At 43.3% G+C, this 25,921-nt stretch overlaps 1 long non-coding RNA gene and 1 other non-coding gene across 2 annotated transcripts; one reads left to right on the top strand and one right to left on the bottom strand.

Annotated features, from left to right (window-relative positions):
* Positions 1–4,841: 4,841 nt before the first annotated feature.
* Positions 4,842–8,889, bottom strand: LOC139035464 (uncharacterized). Its single transcript, XR_011488065.1, has 3 exons — positions 6,889–8,889; positions 5,205–5,411; positions 4,842–5,093 (listed from the first exon to the last, which is right to left on the bottom strand). It is a non-coding gene; the product is annotated as an uncharacterized lncRNA (long non-coding RNA).
* A 15,193-nt stretch (positions 8,890–24,082) lies between these two features.
* Positions 24,083–24,155, top strand: TRNAQ-CUG (transfer RNA glutamine (anticodon CUG)). Its single transcript has one exon. It is a non-coding gene; the product is annotated as a tRNA-Gln (tRNA).
* Positions 24,156–25,921: the final 1,766 nt, after the last annotated feature.

The raw sequence follows: 25,921 nt of genomic DNA, 5'->3' as shown, positions 1-25,921 counted from the left end.
TCCCCTCAAGTTGAGTGCCGCCACCTCCTCTCACAAAGGACGATATTTCCCAACTTGCAATCATCCCCATTTCTCATGCTTTCGGGCCAACTGATGAGTCTACAACTTCTGGACTCAGTGGTCACTAGGGTCTCTTCCTTCGACCTCTGAGTCCACGACTCCCTGACCCTGAAAAGCATTTCCTGGAGGTAGCAGCCACTGCAGGGCGCCACAGGCTTTCATGCATGTTGCTGTCACACAGGCTGGCCACGCACCCCAGCTTAACTGGGGCCTTCCCCGTTTTAGGCTGAAGGTCCTGCATCTGAAGAAATTGCTTGGGCCCAGGCCAAGCACGTAGGTCACCCCAAGTGTCATGTCCTAAGATCCCCCTCCAGGGGCCCCTCCAAGGTAGGAGATGAGGATGCCATCCCATACCCCTTGCCCCTAAGACTCTGCCGTGCTAGAGGAGCTTGCCTAGCATCTCTCCCCCACCGGGTATTTGCTGGGGGAGCTGGGGCAAGCCAAATGAGAGGGCCTGGACCTGGTTATACGGCTGAGTCTCCCGACTGGGCTCAGTGCGACCTTAGGGAGGCCATTCAGTCTCTGGGCCCCTTTGTTCTGCCACTTATTCATTCAACGAACACTCATGACATGCCCCCAGAGTGCCAGGCGCCATTTGAGGCAGAGCAGTGGATAAGTAAGAAGGTCCTTGCTCTCAGAGGACTCACACCTGGAAGAGGAAGCAGACAGTAAGACAAGTACACAGTATCTGACAGAGCTTCGGGCGGTGACGACGGCATAAAGAAACCATCAGCCGTGCGGGAGAGCCAAGTCCTCGGAGCTGCACAGCCATCAGCGATTTTGGCGGGTGCCAAGGAGTGCCGGAGGTAAATCCAGTTTCCACCTGGCCTCTCATTTTGACCAATATATAAAATCCTTAAATTTGAGATTTTTTGACTCAGGGATTACAAGTAACAATTCAATTTTTCAATTATAAAATGTTTCTTTCTTGGTTAAAGAAACAAAAAACAAAAAAACACAGCATTACAGCTATAATCCATATCAATACCAAATCTGGTTCTCCTACAATGGACCAGAAGTTCATGAAATCAAATCCACCCAAATAACAGTGCTAGGATTGAGGAAAGAGAGAGGCCAGCCTTATTAGTAAACTGACAACATTTTACTTAAAAACGTGCCGTGGGAGTCAGGGTCTCATATGCAAAAGCCAGAAGCAGAAAATGAATGAATGAATGAACGAACAAGCGGTCCAATGCCTCCCTTCCTCTCTTTTCCTAAAAGAGTATATTGCTTCAATGAAAGAAGTAACCACTTATAAACAATTTAAAGGATACTAGTAAAGCAGTCATTCATTCATTGCACACATAGGTATTGAGTATCTTCTATATGCCAACACTATTATAAATAGTGGAGAAGGTGATACTTGGGAAGTCCAACATATTCATCTATATTTAAAATAACATTTTTTCTGATTGCAAAGCAATAAATTGCTTTTTATAATTTTGAAGCTTAAAAAAAGGATTAAAAGCTCTCAGGCTTTGAGGCAAGCTTTCTCAACCCTGGCACTTTGGACATTTGGGGATGGGGAATTCTTTGTGGTGGGGCTCTCCTGTGCGCTGTAAGATGTGTCCGTGAGAAGACTGCAGCACTCCCTGCCCCCATGGAAACGTGGGGGTAATGCACTAACATCAAAAGTGCATCCAGGCTTAGCAAATGCCCCCTTGGGGGTGGGGGGTGACCTCAGATCCAGAACAGCTGCCTTAAGCAATCCACTTTGCTACACAATAGGGGCCTCAGAAGTCAGAGCCTATGGGGAAACCCCCTTCTACCTCCAAGCCAACAAGCAGGAAGTTTCCTCCAGCAAGAGCCCTTGTGTTCTGCTTCTCCTCCCCGATGCCAGGTCACCAGCCCTCCGGGGATGGGCAGCACCATCCCAGGTGTGGGCTGGGAGGACAGGGTGGCGGTGGGGAGCGGCGGGCCTGGGACCCGCTAAGGCGATCAGCCAGTCTGGAGCTTACGCTGTGTGTGCGTCAGAGCTGCTGATCCGGCCGTGCCCCAGCCCCGCACTCCTCCAAATGAGCTTGGCTAACGACCTGGGAGAAAAACTCCCCAAGTGCAAGGCTTAGGGAGCCACACAGAAGTCTAGCAGTCTGCGGCTGCTCTGCACCAGGAGGATTACATCGTGCCTGTCCATCCTGAGCGCTGTTAAGAGAGAGTCTCCGAAGCTGTGAGCAAGCATGCCTGCCTCTCCACGCCACGCTCTACAGACTGTACAAAGGGTCCATTGTGCGCAACCTAATCTGAGACAGAACCAGACAACCTGCTGGCCATTGAGCCCCAGCTCTGGCCGGTTCTTCAGAGCAAACACTAGTTACAAAGAAGTGAGCATTTTCAGTTGGGAGAAGAGGTCAACATGAGCCCACGTCAGGCACAGCATTTGCTGGTGCCTTCACCTGGGTTCTGGCTGCTTGGAACCAGAGGGAAGCTATTAGTCTTCTGTGTTACCACTGAGGGACTCAGAGTCACTGATTCCCAATCACAGGAGAGAGAGCTGGAAGAAGAGGAGCGGCTGAGAGAATCTGGGTTCTGCTTTTATTCCTTCATTGTGGACACTAGCTGAGTTGCTGTTAGATGCCCAACCCTGTGATTGGGGAGAATGTAGCTTTAGATGGGACCTTCCAGGGTTCACTAAACCAAAAGCTCCTGGGGCTTGATGATAACCTAAGTGAGGAGACAAGTGTATTCCCCACCTAAAGGGGAATAAACCATCCTCAGCCCCACCTGCCTATTGCCATCATGGCCTGCAAGCCAGTTTTGTCAGATCTTCTGACTTTCAAGAGGCCCTGGAAAACAGAATTTCTGTGTGAAATCTTTTTATTGTCACGTATAGTCTGAAGTCTTAAAATCAAAGAAAAAAAGTCCTGCATGGACAAAACTGATCTAGTCTCCAAGCCTTTAAATGATAACTTCAGCTTTAGAGATGAACGGGAGTAGTGACTGACAGTGAGGTACCTGGAAGCGGTAAGAAGGGCGTCTGGTTCTACCTCTTACCTGCTGTGTGACCTTGGGCAAGTAACCTAACCTTTCTGTGCCTTGCTTTCCTCATGCATAAAATGAGCATGATAAAGTATACTGTAGACTTTAAATGAAAGAATGCACATACAAGCCTGATCCATAATAGCTCAATAAACATTAACTATCATTTTTATAGGTCATCTGGTCCATTGTCCAAGAAATCTCTTTTACAACAGCCTTGGCAGCTGAACATTTGATCCCTGCTTGTGTGCTTTCTGAGACAGGAAGTTCAGGGTTTCTTAGGGAATATCAGTTGTATAACAATTCCTAAATCTCAGCAGCTTAATCATATGTATGTTCATCTGTTGCGCATGTCCCAGCCCAGTGTGGTGAACACGCCAGGTGATCTCTCTATTCCACCCCCTGCATCTTCTGTCTGGTGGCTCTGCCTTCTCCCAGGCCCTTCCCAGAGTCCTCTACTGGTTTCTCTGCTTTCAGCTGGCCAAGAGGCAAAAAAGAAAGTGGGAGAGAAAGAAAATATCAGGTGCCTCACATCTGCACATTCCCATTTGCCAGAACTCTGGCACATGGCCCCAATCTAATTGCACAGGAAGCTGGAACATGAAATGTTCCTCCATCCAGAAAGAGAAAATAGCATCAGCGGACATCTAAACAATCTCTGTCAAGCCCTGCATTCATATAAAGACAATCGTGCAGACTCAGAATGTCTGCCTGTTGGTCCCAGTCTCACCCATGAGTGTAACAGGCACAGGACACCAAGAAGACGCAAGCTGGGGCAAAGTAGGTGTGGCTTTGAATCTTAGTTAAAACACTTACTGACTTTGGACCTTGAGAAAATTCCTTCAACTCTCTGTACCTCAGTTTACTCATTTGAAAGATAAAGATAGTAACTGCCTCCCTGGATTGCTCTAAGGCGGAATAAGATAATACAGGCCTCGGCACACTGCATAACGTCTGATATATAACCTCGAATTAATGCTCCTGTCTCCCCTGACCCTCTTCTACATGAATGTTTTCCAGGTATTTAAAAATGATGATCATCATTTCTGTAAGTTTTCTCTTCTCCAGTTTCCTCAGCTATTTTCATTGTTTTTATATCACGTCATTGCTAGCCCCTAACTCTCCCAATGGCTATTTCATGGACAGACTTCAATTTGTCAAGGGACCAAATATGATGCCTGCCTTAGGTTGCTCTGAAAACACACCCTGAGATAAGTCTTGTGCAGATAATTTGGTGGGGGGAGTTATCTTAGGAAACAGAAGTGAGGGAAATGGGGAAGGGAGAAAAGTCAACAAATGAGTGAATTACACCTGGGGGCAACTGGATGCTTCACTAAAGGTGGTGCACAGACGTCTAATAAGCTTGTGGAAAGATGCCCATAGGGAAATGCAAATGAAAACTACAATGAGATTCTACTATCTACTTACTGAAACAGTGAGGATGTAAAACAGAGACAACGCCAAATGTTTGTGAGGCTGTGGAAGAACTGGAATCTTCACACATTGTTGATAAGAATGTGAAATAGTTCAACCACAGTGGAAAACAGTTTGACAGTTTCTTTAAACGTTAGACATACATCTACCACACAACCTAACGATTCCACTCCTAGGAATCTACCCAAGAGAAGTAAGAACATATGTCTACACCATGACTTGCATGTAGCATTATTCATAACATTCAAAAACTGGAAACCCAAATTTCTGTTATCAGATAAATGGATACACACAATGTAATACAACAATACAAGAGAACACTCCACTGGGTAGCTGTGGCCAACTCTTGAAAGTGCAAATGAGACTTGTGATTTTAAGGTGAAATGTAGAAGAGAATTGCTCCCACACTGCTAACAGGTTAGAAATATTTAAGATCAGGTAAGTTTACACGATGCTATATTTCAGTATCCGCATAAGTAATTTGGGAGCCGACTCACGCCACTGGTGTGAAGCAGCAGCTGGCCTTGCAATGGCCCCCCTTCTCTGGATTCCCTTTCAGCTGACCTGACTCCTGGTGTTCAGTTCCACGATGAAGGATTCCAGCGTCTGCAGGACACCCTTGTCTACAAGTTCAAAGACAACAAGAACAAATATGAGCTTCAGTCTGTCTTTGTGGGGTTCTGCCTCTCGTTCCGGAGACACCAGCCTGCTTGTGACCTTCCCTCCCTGCTCACCTGTCTATAGACTTCAAAGGTCTGACTGGAGTCAGACCTGTCCCAAGCTCAGAGCTACTGGAGTATTCCCGTTTCTTGCCACTTGTCAGACTGAAGACCTTATTTTTTTGTTGACCATCACTTGGAGGCTGCCTTCAGCTCCTTGGTGCATATGGAAGCTCAGGACAAGGCAGCTTACTCCTTCAAAGACAGCAGGGGAGAGGTCTCCTAGCAAGACGAAATGCAATTTTATGTAATATAATCGTGTGCACATAATCACACATATCCCATTGCCTTTGCCAAGCTCCACTAGTTAGAAGCATTTCGCAGGTCCCGTTCACACTCAAGAGGAAGAGATGACACAAAGGTTAAAGCCAGTTGGTGTGTAACGTAAGGACCACCTTAGAATCGGTCCGGCACAGTCTACCTTCCCCAGTGATTTGTGCATCTACCACATGAGAAAGACATTCACCCCCTTCCAATTTCCCCAAAACGCTCATCCCACTATAGCACCTGTTCAAAGTTTAGAATCTCATCATCTAAATCAAGTCCAGGTATGGAGGAGTCTCTTTGAATATAGTTATGCTCAGGCTACAAAACTAGGCAACCTATCTAACTCCCAAGCATCCAACACACAGCAGAGGGATAGGCACAGTAAAATAGTAATTGACTTTCTATTTAAAATGGGTGAAACAGATCACCAGCCCAGGTTGGATGCATGAGACAAGTGCTCGGACCTGGTGCACTGGGAAGACCCAGAGGGATCAGGTGGAGGGGGAGGTGGGAGGGGGGATCGGGATGGGGAATACATGTATATCCATGGCTGATTCATGTCAATGTATGACAAAAACCACTACAATAATGTAAAGTAATTAGCCTCCAACAAATAAAAAAAAAATGGGAGAGAATATATGAAAGGTAGAAAGGAGTTACTAATCCAAAATCCAAAGAGATTTTGAAATTCAGCCTTGCAAATTCTTACTAGCTCCTTGATTAGATTCTAAGTTCTGGGAATAATCCCCGGTAGCTCCTGCTTCTACCCTCTGAGTCATGTTACGTTTTTCATGAAAGGCAGAACATTTGCAATTGAGTATGTTTATCATCCTGCTTCCTGCCAGTAGAATTTTGGAGACCTAACTGCCTCCTTTCAGTTTTTACTCTTTCTGTCCCTTTCAGTTTAAGTTGGCAGTGCTTTTGCAAGAAAAAAAAATTTTTTTCTTAATACTTTGTGGGTCTCCTGTCAATTTCCCTTACATACAAATCCTCAGTTTTCTGAGACAGGCACTCCTTCACCTAGGGTGAAGATGCTGGGATGGTTAAGGGACAACTTAGACAGGCCTTATCATTTGAGAAGTTGTATGAGGCACACCCTTCATCTCTAGAGAAGGCCTGTCATGGGACTGAATACAATTCTGATCCTTGGGTCTTTCCAAGGTTTTAACAAAACCACTTGTACAATAACCACTTGGCTTTTTTTTTTAGGCCATGTGCTAGAAACTTATTTCTCACTTTGAACATCTTTTGCCATTTGGAGAGACTGAGGATTGTCAAAATCATCAAGTCCCAGTTCCTTTTTGTTGAACAGTTCTTCCCTCATTTAATCTTTCTCCTCTAGCATTTTACTATATGCAGCAACTAAAAACCAGGTAGCACCTTCAATATTTTGCCTGGAAACCTTAGCTGGATAAACAAGTTCATCACTTACCTGTTCTGCTTCACACATAACTGCAGGACACAGTTTTGCTAAGCTTTCTGTTATTCCCGAACAAGCAACCCTCTTCCTCCAGGTTCCAATACCACATTTCTCACTTCCTTTTGAGCACTCAGCAGCAGCATCCTCCAGGTTTGAAGTCTTACTAACAGTCTGTTCAAGGCAACTTAGGTTTTTTCTATCATGTTCCTCAAAATTCTTCCAGCCTCTAAGCAGTTCCAAGTCAATCGAACTGTTTTAGGTACTTGTTATAGCAGCACTCCACTTGTAGGTACCAAAAACATAACCTTGTGCCTTTAAGTTTAATTGACTAAATGTGTTGGTAATTTAAGTATGTGGGAAGATTTTGAATGTCTGTAAGACGTTTTAAAATCCAGCATCTCCAACCTGAGCTACCTGATTTTTTCCTTTTTTTTGCTTTTGAGTTTGACATAATTACTATGTCAGCACAAAGGTACAGAAATATGTATTTTTGAAGATACTCTATCCTCAGGAGAGTATGAGAATACTCATAAGAGTAAGTATAGTGGGAAAGGAGAAATAAAGTATGCAAGTACTTATAATAGTATAAGTATAAATATAATAGTGTTGTAATCATTTCAATAATTCAATATATATGTTTCTATTTTTAAAGGCATTTGGAGCATTTAAAAGATTCAGATATAGGATACTCGGGATTTTAGACAAAACCAGTTAGCGTGTAAATTAACATTTAAATGCCTGGAAAATGTTATATTGGTTAAATTCATAAATTTTAATTTTTTTTAATTGTATAAAGTATTTGAATTTTCAGAGGAATATCGTTTAATCTATTTATACAATTAATAAACCTAGCTTTAAAGTACAAACAACAGGTAATTGTGCCTCAGGACGTACAGAGTCCCCTCCCTGGATACTAAAGAATGTAATCAAAATGCAAGCATTCCGGAAAGATCTGTGGAGGAGACATAGAAGGCAGAATTAAGGAGGCAGGAGCCAGGACCAGATTGATACCAGTTGCTACCTGAAGAGCCTGGATGACGGCTCTGGAATGCTGCTGTCCTGACGCCCCCTAGTGGTTGAGACAGCAAAGGCCACCTTTCCTGAGCACCAGGCGAAAAATGTCTTGTTAGCTCAGCTCACTCTCTGAGAACTTTCCCTTGATTAGGGGGAAAGAAAAAAAAAAAAGCCAGAAACTCTTCTGTCGGTGACCTTGTGAGATACGCATCCGGTCTGTGCACAAACACCTCCTGTGTCACTAGGCGCCTCCATCCTCTTGGAGTATCTCTCATTATAAAACGCTTCCTCCTTTCCAGCCGACTCTCTCTCCCGGCCGTCTGTACCCCCTGGCTCCGCTTTTCCCTCTGGGGCTGCACACGGCACAGTTCTGATCGCTCCTGCGCCCGACAGCACTTCAAGTATTGGAAACTTTCTCGTCCTCCCTGGTTTCCAGCGTATCTTCTCCAGGTCAATCCACGTGGTTCCCTCAACTTTTCCTCATGTGGCCCAGTTTCCAGGCTCTGTCTCCAGTTGCTGTCTTCTGGAGGCCTTTCTGGTTTGTGAGCAGCTCCTGGAAGCACCGTGATGAGAAGGACGGCCTCCAGCCCCTTCGAGGTGGCCCGGCCTCCCCGAGAGCGGAGGGCCGCCCCGCGCCCCACACACTCCAGTCCAGCGGGGCCCTGCTGTTTGCAGCAGCCTTGTCACTCGACAGACAGCCAGAGGGCTTGGATCTCCCTTGTCTGGCCTTCCCCTCTTGCCTTTCTTAACTCTGCAGCCTTGAAGCATTTTCTGTATTTGGACAGAGTTCATCAGTTTCCTAAATAGCACTGTGTGCAAACCACCTGGACAGATGTTAGCCTGCCGCGGAGCAGACAGACCTCTTGAAAAATCTCAAGAATGACTTCTTCCCTGGTGAGAAAGAAGCGTGGTTACTTAAGACTGGATTCTGACCTTCAGAGGCTGGGGACCTCTGACCAGCCTACATCCTTCCGCTGTAGCTGACGCTCATTTTCTCTCTTATCTCCCTCTGTGAACACACAGAAGACAGACTAGGTGTCAATAATGTAACATCCTGTTATAGTTTGAAGACTGATATTCAGTCCACTCACACCTCTCTCCTCTGAACTAATGCAGACTTTTCCCTAAAGGGCTATTTGTCAAAACCTTCCGTCATTTTCTTTGTCTCCCCTGGCTCATTTCCAATTTCTCCATAACATCCTACTCTTATGGGCCCCAGGACTGAACAGTATGTTTTAATGACTGATATTGGCTATAGATTAAGAATTATATCTGTGAAAATATTTCCATTACAACATAGCTCATTGTACAAAGATTTATATACCTAAGGAATTCCTGGCTGGCACATAACAAGTTATGTTTCAAAACTTTCTTTGTAGATCAGTTATCTGAAATTTGGATGACTTTGCTGGTGGTCCAGAGGTTAAGGATCAGCCTGCCATTGCACGGGACATGGGTTCAATCCCCGGCCTGGGAAGATCCCACATGTAGCAAAGCAGCTAAGCCTATGCTGACACAAGAGAGATAACCACAGACAGAAGCCCACACACCGCAATGAAGACCCAGCACAGCCGAAAATAAATAAATAAAATTTTAAATAGATAAATAAAAATAAAACCCCAGGCAGTGAGCAGAGGAAGCCTTGAGGAGAAGGTTGATTTAAAAAAGAAAAAAGAAGAAGATTGGGCACATTTCCCCACAAAAACAATGGTTCCCAGTCCAGCCAAAAAAAACCAAAAGCCACTTTAGGTCACAGAGCAATAATGATACCAGGTTGAACTTAGAGAATAAGAATTCTCTGATCTGAAACTTAAGACATGCAGGAAGAGAACTTCTTCCTCAATTTCTCAGCAGAGGAAATTGAGGAAGAAATGGATAACTCTTAACCTGGGATACCTTCCCACATTCTTTTTCTGGTCCTCTCTGGATCCTTGTCCCGGTCTCCTATCCTAGGATAGTGCTCAGGATCCTAGTGCTGCCGCAAGTCTCCCAGGGGGCTACCCCACTCAGGTCCCCCCACACCCCGCTCTCCAGGCTTCAGTACTCTTGAGCTCCCCCTCCCCCCCGCCCGTGACCCAGCACCCACTCCCTCAGTAAAGCCAAGTCCAAGGGGTGTTAGAATGACGGGCAACTCATCAAAGCAATGGCTGTGAATGAATTCTCAGTGATGCCCCTGTTTTTAAATGGGTATCTTAGATATTCAGAAGATTCTTTTCTGTGCAATTTCAGGCAGTGACAGATAATTTCAAAATACAGGTTATACATAAGTGGAAAGATTTTGGTGACTCTTGAAGCCATTAGAGTAGATATGCTTGTTCTACCAAATGGGAGTGTATCCCAAACGGTACCTCCTTTCCACAGAGGCCCTCCCTCCTCTATCTCTCAATCACAGATTACATGCTTCATATTGTTTTTCAAATTGCTTTTAAAGATTTTTAAATAGTTTTTATTTTGAGAAATTGTTATTCTCTTAAGAAAATGAGTGAAAGCAACCATACCTTTTGCAGATGGTGACTGCAGCCATGAAATTAAAAGATGTTTGCTTCTTAGAACAAAAGCTATGACAAAATTAGACAATGTTTTAAAAAGCAGAGATATCACTTTGCCGACAAAAGTCCATATAATCAAAGCTATGGTTTTTCCAGGAGGTATGTATGGATATGAGAGCTTGACCATAAAGGTGGCTGAGTGCCAAAAAATGCTTTTGAACTGTGGTGCTGGAGAAGACCCTTGAGAGTCCCTTGGACAGAAAGGAGATCCAACCAGTCAATCCTAAAGGAAATCAGTCCTGAATACTCATTGGAAGGACTGATGCTGAAGCTGAAACTCCAATACTCTGGCCACCTGATACAAAGAGCCAACTCATTGGAAAGGACCCTGATGGTGGGGAAGATTGAGGACAGGAGGATTTGGGGGTGACAGAGAATGAGATTGTTGGATGGCATCACCGACTCAATGGACATGAGTTTGAGTAAGCTCCAGGAGTTGGTGATGGACAGGGAAGCCTGGCGTGCTGCAGTCCATGGGACTGCAAAGAGTTGGACATGACTTAGCGACCAAAAAACAAAAATAACCAACCCCAAGAAAAGCACATGCGGTAGGACTCCATTCATATAAAATTCTAGAAAAAAGCAAACTAATATATAGTGACAGAAAGCAAATCAATGTTTGCCCAAGTTAAAGGCAGGAAGGAGAAATGGATTCAAAAGGGCTTGAAGAAACTGTTGGAGGTGGTAAATATTCATTGTCATCATGTAGTAATGGTTTCATGGGTATATACATCTGTCAAAATTGATCACATTGTACTCTTTAAATATGTGCAGTTTACTGATATACATTTATATCTCAATAAAGTTGTAAAAAAAAAGAGAAAAATGCAAAAAGACTAACATATATGCACACATATATTTTTCCTCTCAGAACTGATCATTATTAATAGTTTGTCATATTTGCCTCAGTAGTGTTTACATAAAATAAATTAAATAAAACAGATAATAGTTGTCCCCAGCCAAATTCTATTTCTTCAGCCCAGTCCCTGGAAGAAACTATCATGGATTTAATGTATATCCCAACCATCTGTGGTAATTTTACATGTATATATGTATCCTTAAATAATACATATTGTGTTTCAAAATTCATGTAAATGAATATATGTTTTATGCCACATTTTCTTTTTCATTACATGTCATGAGTTGACATTACACAAAGATATTTTATACATGGATATATTATGGTATATATAGGTAGAGTCCATTCCTTCTGTGTGCATGATGCTAAGTCACTTCAGTCGTGTCTCTTTGCAACCCCATGGACTGTAGCCCACCAGGCTCCTCTGTCCGTGAGATTCTTCAGGCAGGAATACTGGAGTGGGCTGCTGTGCCCTCTTCCAGGCGATCCTCCTGACACAGGGATCGAACCTGCATTTCCTGCGGCTCCTGCACTGCAGGACTGTTCACCGCTAAGCCGCCAGGAAAGTCCCCTATTCCTTCTAATGGCTATTATAAGGGTTCATATCATAACACACTAGAACAGCAGGATATTATGATAGAATTCACATCACGATAATATTAATATGCCACATTTATCCATCCCCCCTTTGATAGGCATTTCAGGTTTTTTCCCTCAATTTTTCATAATTGCAAGCAATAATAAGCTGCAAAGTTTTCAAAGCAAACCTCATGGTATTGGCAGTAGGAGTTACTGGGTAGTGGCTACCAGGTAAGTGGGCAGGTGGGTTTGTTGAGTGGGATGCTGGTAAAGAGGGAAGTCCTGCTTCAAGGATCTGTGGTCTGCACAGAAATCACCGAAGTTGGATATGACCCTGTCTCTGGATTCCGGCTGAACCAGGTGCCTCTGTGATGTATCTGCAAAGCTGGAGATGGTTCAGAGGACAACTCCAGCGGCCCACCCACAGAGTTCACATCTGAGTTGGACACACGAGGGATCCAAAACAGATGACCTTCTGTGACGCAGGTACAGCAAATGCCTTTGGCAAAAAGCTGTGAACAATTTAATTCTGCCAGCTGCTGTTTAAATTCTTGAGGGTTTTCCCATCAAATGAGCATCAAAAAATGTATGTTCACTGCTTCTAGATTACTGGGTGATACAGGTGTACTAAACCTGCCTTGTCTATAGTAATATTCAGATCCTTGTGTTGTGCTTAATTTTTACTTTCTAGATTTGGTAATGTCTCAGTGTAGCTTGTTAAAGTCTCCCCATGACTGTGCTTCTAACAAATTTTCTTAGTACATTTTGATGCACTGTGATTCAACACATACAGATTCCCAAATCTTATGTCTTTCTTGTGAACCTCAGCTTTCATTATTATAAAATTACATATCAAAAGTGTAAAGAGAACCTCTGAATTGATGCAGAAGAGTTCCCCTTCAGCTACTACTACTGAGAAACACTGGACAAATTATCATATATATATATATATATATAACTGATAGAAAGAAAGGGAACTCTCTCTCCCTACTCGAGAAACAGAGAGAGAACTCAGAGGCTGAGCAGTAAGTAGGAACTAATGCCATTGTAGTGTGTTTGGACTAGCTAGGGACTTTAACAGCCTTGCGGTCAATAGGATGCTGTCTGGTGTGAGGAAGGAAGGCAACAGGAATTGAGCAATCTGCAAAACCTGAGTTCCTGAGAGCGAGGCTACTGGTAAAAACAGGATCAGTCCTGTGCCCTCAGGCTACAGGTGAAAAAAGAATTCATCCACAAAAACTTGAAAGCATGCCTGTGTCAACACTGATGAGTTCTGAATTTTCGCGGTGAGGCAGAAACACCAGGCTGAGAAGAAACATAAAAGCTAGTTGAGAGCTGGTGATGCCTCCAGGACTCCAGCAGAAGCAAGCCTGCAGCCACAGTGAAAGGACAGTCTAACACCCCAGGCACACAGTTCCTCCCCCAAAGGAGAAACCCTGCTGAAAATAAGCTCACAATAAAAATTAATCACAGGAGGAAACCACCGCGTATCAGATCACGATATTAACAGGGGAAACAATGCCCCAAGAAATAGAGAAAATAGATCAATCTATAGATGACTACAAAGTGAGTATGCTTTAGATGACTTCAAAATGAAAGAAGGAATAGAGTATATAGTGGAAAACAGAAAATCATGGGAAAAGAAAAGGACCAGATAGTTCTTTTGTAAATGAAACATATCCACTGAAAGTCAAAACTAAATAGATATACTTAATACTTGAGTAGAAAATGGGAGGGGGTGCGGCAGAAAGATGAGAGTTTAAGGGTCACAAAGGTCAGGGACTTCCCTGGTGGTCCAGTGTGAGTCTGATCCCTGGTCAGGGAGTTAAGATCCCACATGCCTCAAGGCCAAAAATCCAAAACATGAAACAGAAGCAATACTGTAATAAATTCAGAGACTTTTTAAAAAACACTCCACATCAAAAAAAGAACTGTATACATGTAAATCCATGGCTAATTCATTTCAATGTATGACAAAAACCACTGCAATGATGTAAAGTAATTAGCCTCCAACTAATAAAAATAAATGGAAAAAACAAAAAAACAAAAAAAGAACTGTAAAAAAAGAAAAAATCACAAAGGACAAATTAAAAAAGAGAAAAAAGTAGGAAACACACACACAAAAGTAAAATAATAACAACAAAAGAATCATGAATGACAGAATCATAAAAACACAAAGTATATCTGTTAGAAGTTATGGATGGGGTAAATAGGAAATGGGAAAGAGGCAATACCTGACGGGATAACGCTTGAGAATTTTTTCCAATTTGACACGAAATGTACAGAGAAGTACACTGTGTCAGAATATACTGGTATGTAACAAACCACTCCCACACCTGGTAGGTTAAAACCACCACCGTTTACTTAAATCTTGGTTCCGTGGATGAACAAGTTGGACTTAGCTGTACTGAGAGGTTATCCCCAAGTCTGTGGTCAGCAGGCAGTGGCCTCACTCACTTTAGCCAAAAGGAGAAATAAGGCGGAAGTGAAGTGGCTGAGCCCCTGCGGGCTCCCTGCGGAGGGCGCTGTTTCCCTTGGCAGCTATCGGGCTGCAGACTAGGTAGACTCACGCTGCCCAAAGGCCTCTGTGCTCAGATTCAATGTTTTGCAGCTGGGTTTTGAAACGGGTTGTTGTGTAGCCTGTTCTCCCCTTTGACATAGATTGTGACAGATGTTGACTTACTGGGAACAACTTCGCTTCAAGAGAGAAGCCGGAGTCATTTTCATTAACGACTTAACAATTCCTTGCCTCTTTTGCAAGCTTGGCTTACTAACTGTTAGTTTTACCTATGACCGCTTCACCCTCTGAATTTAGCTCAAAGTGTCTGAATAAAAAACAAATCACACACACACACAAAACAAATCACGGGTTAGTGTCAAAATTTGCCCTGCTAGAACTGCAGTACAAGACTTTAGTGGTGGCGGTGGTTATGGTTAATATTTAAATGAATCAACAAGAACTATATTTACACAATCAACAGATTGATGAATGGGCAAAGTAGGAAGAGGATAGTAGATTGTGGGAAATATAAGCAAGCAGAAAAAATTGAAAGTAATTGATTAACTGATAAAGGAGAAAACAAGAAGGGTTTCCTATTTGGGGCTTCCTACATCACGAATCTCTCTTCTTCTCAGCCCAGCAGTGGAAGTGAGAAAGTAATTTGCTTTTCCTAAATAAATTCCACACTAGAGTGTTTGATAAACAAACTCACAGGAAATAAGGAAATCTTATTAATCATCACAGCAGACTAGAATGAGAGCAGCCCATTTACCTGTCCTGTAAATACCTCGTTCTACAAAGGGCTCTCAGGTAGATAAAGTGAAAGTGAAAGTCGCTCAGTTGTGTCTGACTCTTTGTGACCCCATGGACTGGTCCACAGAATTCTCCAGACCAGAATACTAGAGTGGGTAGTCATTCCCTTCTCCAGAGGATTTTCCCAACCCAGGGATCAACCCCAGGTCTCCCGCATTGCAGGCAGATTCTTTACCAGCTGAGCCACAAGGGAAGCCCAAGAATACTGGAGTGGGCAGCCTATCCCCTCTCCAGGGGATCTTCCCAACTCAGAAATCGAACTGGGGTCTCTTGCATTGCAGGCAGATTCTTTACCAACTGAGCTATCAGGGAAACCCCTTGGGTTGATAATCCACATCCAATTTTTTTACTCAAGATATTGGGAGAACCAAAAAAAGAGAGGCAAGAGGGAAAAGTGTCATTTGTCCTAGGAGACTTCTAACTTAATCATTTAGGGCCAGAAAGCAGGGACAGAGAGTGAACGGTTCCAGGGGAGGCGGCATGACCAAGAATCTTTGTAGGCTTCCAAGGATGGTGCCTGTTTCAGATATTCAGACTGCAGGTCCTGAGGAGTGCCCTTGGACTTGTCACACCAGATGTCCAGATATATGGGTTGGAGAACTGGTCAGTATCAACATGAGGTGCCAGGGAAGGGAGGGGGGGTTTCTCCTGCTGCCGGGGCAATCATTCTTAGTTGTAATGATTCTCGGCTGGGCGACACCCCTGTGCCATTGCTCTGGTTAGTCTGCGGATCTGGTGTCCCCCTCTGCCATCTCAGATGCTGAAGTCTCCCCTTTGCTTTAATAATGGCCCATCTCTAGCCATATCACCCACATCCTCCACACCTTATTCTCCAGTAGGGGAAAAGAACGCCCAAATTGAACAAGATATAGAAAATGTGAGGGCAAAGCAGACAGACTCAGAGCTAGAGCAAGAGGGTGACTTTCTGAGATTTTGGTCAAGTGATCTTTTCTACAGAGCACTTGAGGATTCTAGAACCTGACCACTGGTGCTCCCTACTTTGTGTTAAGACACCAATGACCAAGAAGGCAGGGGCCTCCAGACAGGTCTGACGTGGCCACTAAAAGAACCTGCACAGAAATTCAAAGACACTGCTTCCATCTTGACTCTGATGAACACTAGAACTTCTCCTACCTGTTCCTTCTTCCATATCTACTGAGTCTGTCCTGTCCTGTCCTCAGTCACTTCAGTTGTGTCCGACCCTTTGTGACCCCATGGACTGTAGCCCGCCGGGCTCCTCTGTCCATGGGATTCTCCAGGCAAGAATACTGGAGTGGGTTGCTATGCCCTCCTCCAGGGGATCTTCCCAACCCAGGGATCAAACCCAGGTCTCGGGCATTGCAGGAGGATTCTTTACCAGCTGAGCCACCAGGGAAGCCCAAGAATACTGGAGTGGGTAGCCTCTCCCTTCTCCAGGGGAACTTCCTGACCCAGGAATTGAACCAGGGTCTCCTGTATTGCAGGTGGATTGTTTTTACCAGCTGAGCCACCAGGGAAGCCCTCTGAGTCTACCTCAACTCAATTGCAACTCCCTACCTGGTTTTGAACAGACCGATTGAACAGTGCTCTTTCCCGGCTCTGCCACGCTTCCTGCGCTTGGCATCCGATCCAGCTGCATCCATGTACACTGCACTGTTGGTTCTCCAAGTCCTCCAGGGCGGGCTCTCCTGGCATAACCCTACACAAGGCAGTGAGGAATTAGGCATTCACTCTTCTAACATGAAAAAATCAGGCAAGAATTCCAGCTATAAGGTGGTAGAGAAAAGATATTTTTCCTCCTTTCACCTCTCAGCAAGTAAGATGAGAAACACACAGTTTTCTGATGAAACCAGCAGGCTCTGCTCTTCTCAAATCACAATATGTAAAGACAGAGAATGACTGGAAGATTCCGGCCTGAGCAAAGTAGAGGAAGATGCCTAACTCCTAAACAAGTATGAGGAAGTAGAACAATGCCAGGAATAATGAACACTCCAAAGACCAGAAGAAAAAAATTAAAGCCTAGAAATAACAGCCTTAGACAGGAAGAGAACGTACCTTCAGGAAATAAAAACTAGATACTAAAGAAAACGAATAATTGGAAAATAAGGACGAACTCTTGGAAATTAAGAATAAGAGATCTGAAATTTGGAAAATGGATAGAAAAGTGTGATGATAAAGTTGAAAGTCTCCCAGAAAGTAGAACAAAAAGACAAAGATATGAACGACAGAAGAGAAAAGACAGGGAAATTATAAGCTTGATCCTGAAGGTCCAATATTCAACTAATACAAGCTCTGGAAAAGGAAATTTGGAAATACTTGAAAAGAAGACATAAAATTTCCTCTAACTGAAAGTCTTGACTCCTTCAATGGAAAGGGTCCCCCAAGTGCCAAGTCATAGTATGTCAATTGCTAGTGCCGAAAAAACACTCTGGGACAGATCCTCTGAGGAGGTGATATGTACAAGAGATTTACTAGGGGAAATGCCTGTGAAGGATAAAAGGATAGAGAGCAAGAATAGATGGGAAGAGCCTTCAGATCACAATGCAGGTCTGATACCTATGAAAGGAGAGGGGAAAGACAGACTTGAGTAGGAAAAGCTTCAGACCCGAGAACAGTTCTGCAAAGGTCTCAGGCAGGCCAAAGAGGAGTCTCTGAACCCAAGGCTGCCCATGAAAGGCGCTCCACTTCAGGCAGGCCAAGCCTCGCCCTAGCTGCTGCGTTTTAGCCAGTCAGCTGTGCCCGGCTCTTTTGAGACCCCGTGGACTGTGGCCCACCAGGCTCCTCTGTCCACAGGATCTCCCAGGCAAGAACACTGGAGCGGAACACCATTTCCACTGGAACTCCATTTCTTTCGCCAGGGCATCTTCCCAACCCAGGGATGGAGCCCATGTCTCATGCCTGGCAGGCAGGTTCCTTACCACTGAGCCACCAGGGAAGCCCAGCCTCACTCGAGTCCCCTCACCTTGTTCAGTTATCAGCTGGAAGCTGCCTGAGGGAAAGGTGGCCTCTCTGTTCACACGGCATTGAGTACAGAGATGTGGGCTATCAGTCAACTCTGATTTACAGCAGCTTATCTCTAAGGGGTAGCTAAGCAGTCTACTGTTACGGCTGCCACGTCCATTTCTTGCCCTTTACAGGTCAAATGCTCCAAGGTTCCCACTGGCCTCTCCTCCAGAGGAAAAATTTAGAAGAGGGAAGTTATGGGAAGAACTGCAGCCCCTGATGCTGACATTTGTCTCGAGGTCACAAATAGAATCTTCTCTTCCACCTACACCATCTGATCTAAATTTCCCTCCCCCTCAGTCATCAATTTTGCAGCTTTTTGGTGGCTTACTTAGTGAGATGACCCAAACTTTCATTCTAGAGGGGTCTTAGTAATCACATTCTTTTCAGGCAGAACTTGTTGCCCATATCTGTTCAAAAATTGAGCAAGGGTGGAGAAGAGGTGCTCGCGAGGATCACCTGGGATCCAAAGACATTTCCTCCTTGCCCCCATTGTACACAAAGTGGCTCCAACTTCTCCTATGGACCAAAGTCAATGATCTCTGCCTAGATGATGACTCACTTCACGTGCTGGTCACTGGTTACAAGGCATCCAAAATGCCCTGGACGCAGCTATAGCAAGTGGTTCAGGGGAGCCCTTGCTGTATTTCCTATTAAGCGTGCACTGCATTTGGGTAGCAGGACCTCTAACAGAGCTGTGGAGACAAGAAGCACCAAGCTCCCCGGTGGGCTGTTGGGACTGACAATACCCGCTACCTCTCCTGCTTCCACCCCTTGGTTCCCAGACCCATACAGTATTCCTACTGAGGACGCGTATCATACAAGGACCTGATTCAATGTGCAGAGTGCCTCCTGAAGGTTATCACCCTACCCTTTCAAGGTACAGCTATCTCCAACCTGGAGTTACACCTCTGCCTTAGTAACCATTCTAGCGCTTTATGAAGCTTGCTCCTTCTAGGTGATACAATATGTGATATGATCAGTGGATTCCATGGTCATGAGCCTCCTCTCACAGTTCCTTTGGTATGAAGCGGATCTGATAGCTGACATTATGCTGTGTGTGATTTCATGACCTGTTGCTGCTGTTCAGTCACTAAGTCACATCCGACTCTTTGTGACCCCATGGACTGCAGCACACCAGGCTTCCCTGTCCATCACCAACTCCTGGAGCTCACTCAAACTCATGTCCATTGAGTCGGTGATGCCATCCAACCATCTCATCCTCCATCATCCCCTTCTCCTGCCTTCAATCTTTCCCAGCATCAGGGTCTTTTCCAATGAGTCAGTTCTTCACATCAGGTGGCCAAAGTACCGGAGTTTCAGCTTCAGCATCAGTTCTTCCAATGAATATTCAGGACTGATTTCCTTTAGGATGGACTGGTTGGATCTCCTTGCAGTCCAAGGGACTCTCAAGAGTCTTCTCCAACACCACAATTCAAAAGCATCAATTCTTTGGCTTTCAGTTTTCTTTATAGTCCAACTCTCACATCCATACAAGACCACTGGAAAAATCATAGCCTTGACCAGACAGACCTTTGTTGGCAAAGTAATGTCTTTGCCTTCTAATATGCTGTCTAGGTTGGTCATAGCTTTTGTTCCAAGGAGCAAGCATCTTTTAATTTCATGGCTGCACTCATCATTTATAGTGATTTTGGAGCCCCCCAAAATAAAGTCTCTCACTGTTTCTACTGTTTCCCGATCTATTTGCCATGAAGTGATGGGACCAGATGCCATGATCTTAGTTTTCTGAATGTGGAGTTTCAAGCCAACTTTTTTACTCTCCTCTTTCACTTTCATCAAGAGGCTCTTTAGTTCTTCTTTGCTTTCTACCATAAGGGTGGTGTCATCTGCCTATCTGAGGTTATTGATATTTCTCCTGGCAATCTTGATTCCAGTTTGTGCTTCTATCTCCCAGTTTCCTAAATTCATGTCCATTGAGTTGGTGACAAGCAAGCTATAAGTCCTCAGACAGCGGTGCCTGCTGAAGCTCTGTGAGGAACAGTGGCACAAACCTATAGTCAGAACAGGTAGGAGGACAGACTGCTGAGCCTTCCAGGACAGAGTGGCCAGTGTAGTTGACTCACCACTAAGTAGCCAGTTGAAAAGGAAAAAGCTATTTTCCAACTCAGCTAGTCCTGGACTCTATTTCATCTACATTTTCCTTGAAAAGTGGCTGGTTCATCTAGGAATTCATTTCTTTCCTGCACTTCTATTATCTGTAGCTAAATACAGCTAGTTCACTATTCCATCATTTTCTCTGCAGATCTCTCAGCACAAATCCAAATATTTTTAGGTGAATATTCCAAGTTACCAAACATTCACAAAACATTTCATTCCTACAAAACACAGATCTAGATTTTATTTCCAGTCTCATATTAGGCTTCTGTTGCCTACCATTCAGTCCCCAAACCAATGCCATTTATTTTTTGTTCCTCTTCTGTCTATATCCTACTGCTGATACCAATTCCTAATACCAATAGATACCAATCCCTGACACCAAAAGCCATTGCCATAAAATGCTATATGACAAACATCCAAAAACTCAGTGGCTTAAAATAACAGCAAGTTATTATCATTGATCTGTGAATCAGCTGAGAGTTGGCAGATCTCCGCGAGGCTCAGCTGGGCAGCTTTGCTGATTTAGGCTGAACTTGGCCAGGACTGACTGGCTTTGTTCCATCTATTACTCATTCTTCACCTAGAACCAGTGGGCTAGTCATCAGCGTGTTCAGATGCTTCTGACGACAAAGCGTGAGAGAGCAAGCTCAATCACATAAGTGCTTTACAAATTCTGCTTGCAACAGTCTGCTAGTATCCCATCAGCCAAAGTAAGCCACATGACCAAGCTTAGAATCCAACAGCTGGGGGGCACAGTCCACTCACCTGAGTGGGAGGGAGGGGGAGAACAGAGAGTATATCTGAGCAGTAATCCAATCAACCACAGATGCTACTGTGGATTCTCAGATCTTCTCCAAAGAGGAAAAATCTTCAGGTATGAAGGATTGATTGGGAATTGGAATTCCCAGAACTTCTCAAGAGTAATACCAGAAGCTAAATATATATATAACAGAATGCCTTCCAAATTCTGATTTGAAATGTTTTTGAACCTACAGGTCTAGATTCATTTAAACTATCAGTCAGTTATAAGGCTAGAATAAAGACTTTTGAGACATTCAGAATATCAGTTAATTTACCTCCCAAATAACCTTCCTCAGGAAGCTACTGGAGAATAAGACCCACCAAAAAGAGAGGGTCTAAACCAAGAAAGAGGAAGGGGAGGCGGGCAGGAAGTAGGAAACCCAACATGGGAGAGAGATGAAGAAGATGTCCAGTGGACAGCACATGGGAATTCCATCCTGCTGCACACAGACCCACAAGAGCGATCTTTAGCAGAATAAGGGCTCTCTGCAGTGCAGGGAACTGAACTCATCTAAAATGCTATTGTGAAGAATGGGAACACTCAAGTATACACACAACAAAAAACTAAAAAAAGAAAAAGCGCCACACTTACCAACTTTAGGAAAGTAAAAAAGATGCCTATGAGAAAAAATATAATCATAGTTCACTACGGTTCAGCTATAAACAATATTTCATATTAATTTAGTCATAAAATTATAATAACACAGTATTGGAGAATGAGAAGAAGAAAGCAATATCCTTCTCTACCATAATAAAACATTACTAGATGTTATCCAACATCGATAAATCTGGAGAAGGCAATATAAAATGTATTTTTTAGCAATATGGAAGAAATGTACTGACTCTGGAAAGAGGAATTAGAAAATATGAAGCATGAGACTTGGAATTGCCATTTTTTGTTGCAAGTCTTCTATCAGTATTTGACTATTTTGTAAAAATGTATGCATATATTATTCTGATAAATTTTAAAGGTCTAAGGAAAACTAATACAATAAGCCATTTAACAACAGGGGGAGAACAAATTTCATCCATTTCATCATTTATTGAATAATCATTTATGCTTGGTTTCAGACATCAGAATAAAGATTAACACTGCAATACGTTTAGTAATTACAAAACAGGTTTTCATATATTTAGTCTTGTGATTTAATGTTCACAACTCTATGAGGCTGATAAAGGAGCAAATTTATCATGATATTAATACATCTTAAGCTTCAAGACCCTTCGCTGAATGGACCCCTTCCTAACTCTGATAAGGGGCCCAAGTGATATATTCACACACACAAAAAAAGGCCTTTTGTTAATATGATGGTTTCTTTATACTTCACTTCCAAAGCATTGTACTTCCCTTATATGTCCATGGGCATCATTTCTAAATAAATGTACATTTTGTACCCACCCAATTTGTATTCACAATTTTGTATTCTTTTGTTTAAAAAGGGTCCCCTGAAGAGGATAAACTTCAAGGCCCATAAAATCAGAATTCATCCCTGGGTAAGTACTATCTATCTCATTTTACAAACTGATGAATGAGTTTCAGTGATTTTGTCCAAGTTTGCATCTCTGGACTTAAATTCTGACATTTGAATGTACAAATCCATTTTCTTTCCACTACTCCAAAATGCATCTCTAGATGGTAGAAGAAAGGTTAAGAGACATCAGCTCCTTTCTGGGAAAATCATTCCTGGAACATGGATGAAAAGGAGGCAATCCCAAGTCATCAGGATTCAGGCAGTGGTGGCCTGGGTAACAGGTGGAAAGAGACGAAAGGGAAGTTCATTGAGGACAAATAATGATGACACTAATTTTCTCTTCAGTCGGCTCTGCCTAGTGCTTGGGGAGCAATTATACTAAAATGCCACCCGTGAAACAATCTACCTGGAGTAGAAAGAAGCCATCTCCTTTTTCCAAGTCTCTCTTATTTCAACATGGCCTCTGGGAACAGATCTTGCATCTCCCTAATGCATCTCATGAAAGTGAAAGAGGAGTGTGAAAAAGTTGACTTAAAGCTCAACATTCAGAAAACTAAGATCATGGCATCTGGTCCCATCACTTCATGACAAGTAGATGGGGAAACAGTGGAAACAGTGACAGACTTTATTTTGTTGGGCTCCAAAATCACTGCAGATGGTGACTGCAGCCATGAAGTTAAAAGTCTCTCACTCCTTGGAAGGAAAGTTATGACCAACCTAGATAGCATATTAAAAAGCAGAGACATTACTTTGCCAACAAAGGTCCATCTAGTCAAGGCTATGGTTTTTCCAGTAGTCATGTATGGATGTGAGAGTTGGACTAGTGAAGAAAGCTGAGCGCCGAAGAATTGATGTTTTTGAACTGTGGTGTTGGTGAAGACTCTTGAGAGTCCCTTGGACTGCAAGGAAATCCAACCAGCCCATCCTAAAGGAGATCAGTCCTGGGTGTTCACTGGAAGGACTGATGCTAAAGCTGAAACTCCAATACTTTGGCTGACACATGCAAAGAGTTGACTCATTGGAAAAGACCCTGAGGCTGGGAAGGATTGGGGGCAGGAGGAGAAGGGGACGACAGAGGATGAGATGGCTGGATGACATCACCGACTCGATGGACATGGGTTTGGGTGGACTCCAGGAGTTGGTGATGGACAGGGAGGCCTGGCGTGTTGTGATTCATGGGGTCGCAAAGAGTCAGACACGACTGAGCAACTGAACTGAACTGAACTGAATGCATCTCTAGCTGGTGGGAAGAGCTTGAGGGACAGGTTGAAGTCAGAGGTCAGGAAATCAAAGCTCCCAGAATTGGAAGAGACGCCTGGAGGCACTTAGTTCAACTCAGTAAGAGGAGGCGGAGCTTATCGAGAGGCCGCACATGGGGTGGTTAAGAGTACGGCTTTGTGCAAGTTATTTAATCCCTATGCCTCACTGTCTTCATTAGCAAGCTAAAGATAACAAAATGAGACCCTATTCCCTCATCTACAATTCAGAATGTTTAAATCTAAAATTATTTCAAAGGATTTCCCTGGTGGTCCAGTGGCTAAGACTCTGTGCTCTGAATGCAGGAGGTCCAGGTTCGATCCCTGGCCAGGAAACTTGTCTCACAAGCCACAACTAAAGATCCTGAATGCCACAACTAAGACCCGGCAAAGTCAAATGAATACATAAATAAACACATTTCTAAATAAATAATCTTGAAAAAATAATTTCAAAACCTATTTCATGAGAAGAGCTGGCCTGAATTCATTTGGCAGCAAAATCTAACCCATTCATGTATGTATTCCATTTAATGTTAAATTCACATGACTTACCACAGAAATATTAATGTTTTTGATAGTTCTGTGGGGGTGTTTTCTAACACCAGATAGATGTGCCATGCACCTTTCTATTAAGTCTTTAGAATAAAAGTCTATGAATCTAAAGCACCTACCTAAAAGGCTGCTGTTGGGGATTAAATTAGTAAGATAAGAAAGGTGCTCAGAATGGTACGTGGCACAAAATAAGTGCTCTAAACAGGTTTTCTCCTGTAACTGGGAACAGCCTCTGTAAGTATATTCCTAAGAGATGTTATCTGGCCTTCATCTGACTCTTAGGGAGGGGAACACACTTCTTTGTGAGACAATCTAGTTTAAATACTGGATATTTCTAATCTAATCTACTCTTATAATTTATAAGATTATAAAGATCTTATAAAACTAACCTTGCCTTTCTCTAATGTCTCACTGGTCACAGCTTTCAGTACAGCTTTTGCAGAGAGCTACTGCGTCTCCCCAGGTTTCTCTTCATGGTTAGTTGTTCTTCACATATCGCTCCCAGACCAGTCTGTGAGCTCTCCCCTTGATGCACTCCTATTTACCAATAATTCTTTCAAATGCAGTACCCCCAATAAAACCAAGGTCCAAATGGGGTCTGCGCAGCATAGAATTCAGTCCATATTTTTTTCTGTGCTCCAGGGTGTGAAAAACAACTGCATCTCAGTGTGAAAACAGAAGTGAGATGGGAGGAGATTTGGAAAAACACAACCAAGGCCATCACAGAATTTCATTAGAAAAACATATCCCCAAAAAAATCAATTTAAAAGCAATTTTTTTCCAGTTTCCCTGAACTAAAATGGAAAACAGTGAGCAGCCAAGGCTGATCAAAATGCAAGAGTCAAACAATATAGAAGGAAGATGGTGATGTTATACCGATTCATTTACTGGGAAATACTACAGACAGTAGTGCTGGAGCCCAGGTGAAGGTCATGGGCCGTATCCCACAGTCCAAGAAAAATGAATGATATTCCAACAGAAGGAAAATAAGAACAGAGCTAAATAAAACTCTGACAAGTATCGGAACTGATTTATAGTGAATTACTAAGAAACAGGAGACACTGCTCCCTCCAGTAGGCACAGCTAGACCCCTCCTCATCTCTGGCCTTGACCCCCTCTGGTTAAAGACAACCTGAGCAAATAAACCCACTGGAGGGGAAGAAATCCATTTCTTGGGGTAGGCAATGTGATCACTCAAGCTGTGAAGGAAACAGAAGGGAACAGTGAGAAAACATTCTTCTCTTGCAGCGGCCACCTTAGTCACCTGCAATGTGAACCTAGAATTCTAGATTTCTTTGGAGTCTTGGTAAAGATTCCCTAAGAGGCTGGCGGATACATGGGGATTCATTATTCTATTCTTTCTATGTTGTGTATGTTTAACATTTTCCATAATAAAATATTTTGAAACATTATCAAGCATTTGTAACTTTCTAAAAGAATGGCAACAATCGAATAATTGACTCTGTTCTTTTCTCTATACTGAAGATATTTTTTAAATCTGAAGGTACCTTCATTAATAAACTGTCAGGAGGACCGTATATACAGTTTCC

This window comes from Odocoileus virginianus, chromosome 6 (genome assembly GCF_023699985.2).
Source record: "Odocoileus virginianus isolate 20LAN1187 ecotype Illinois chromosome 6, Ovbor_1.2, whole genome shotgun sequence".
Taxonomy (NCBI): domain Eukaryota; kingdom Metazoa; phylum Chordata; class Mammalia; order Artiodactyla; family Cervidae; genus Odocoileus; species Odocoileus virginianus.
Note: the sequence above shows the minus strand (reverse complement) of the source record. Positions and strands in the feature narration are given on the sequence as shown.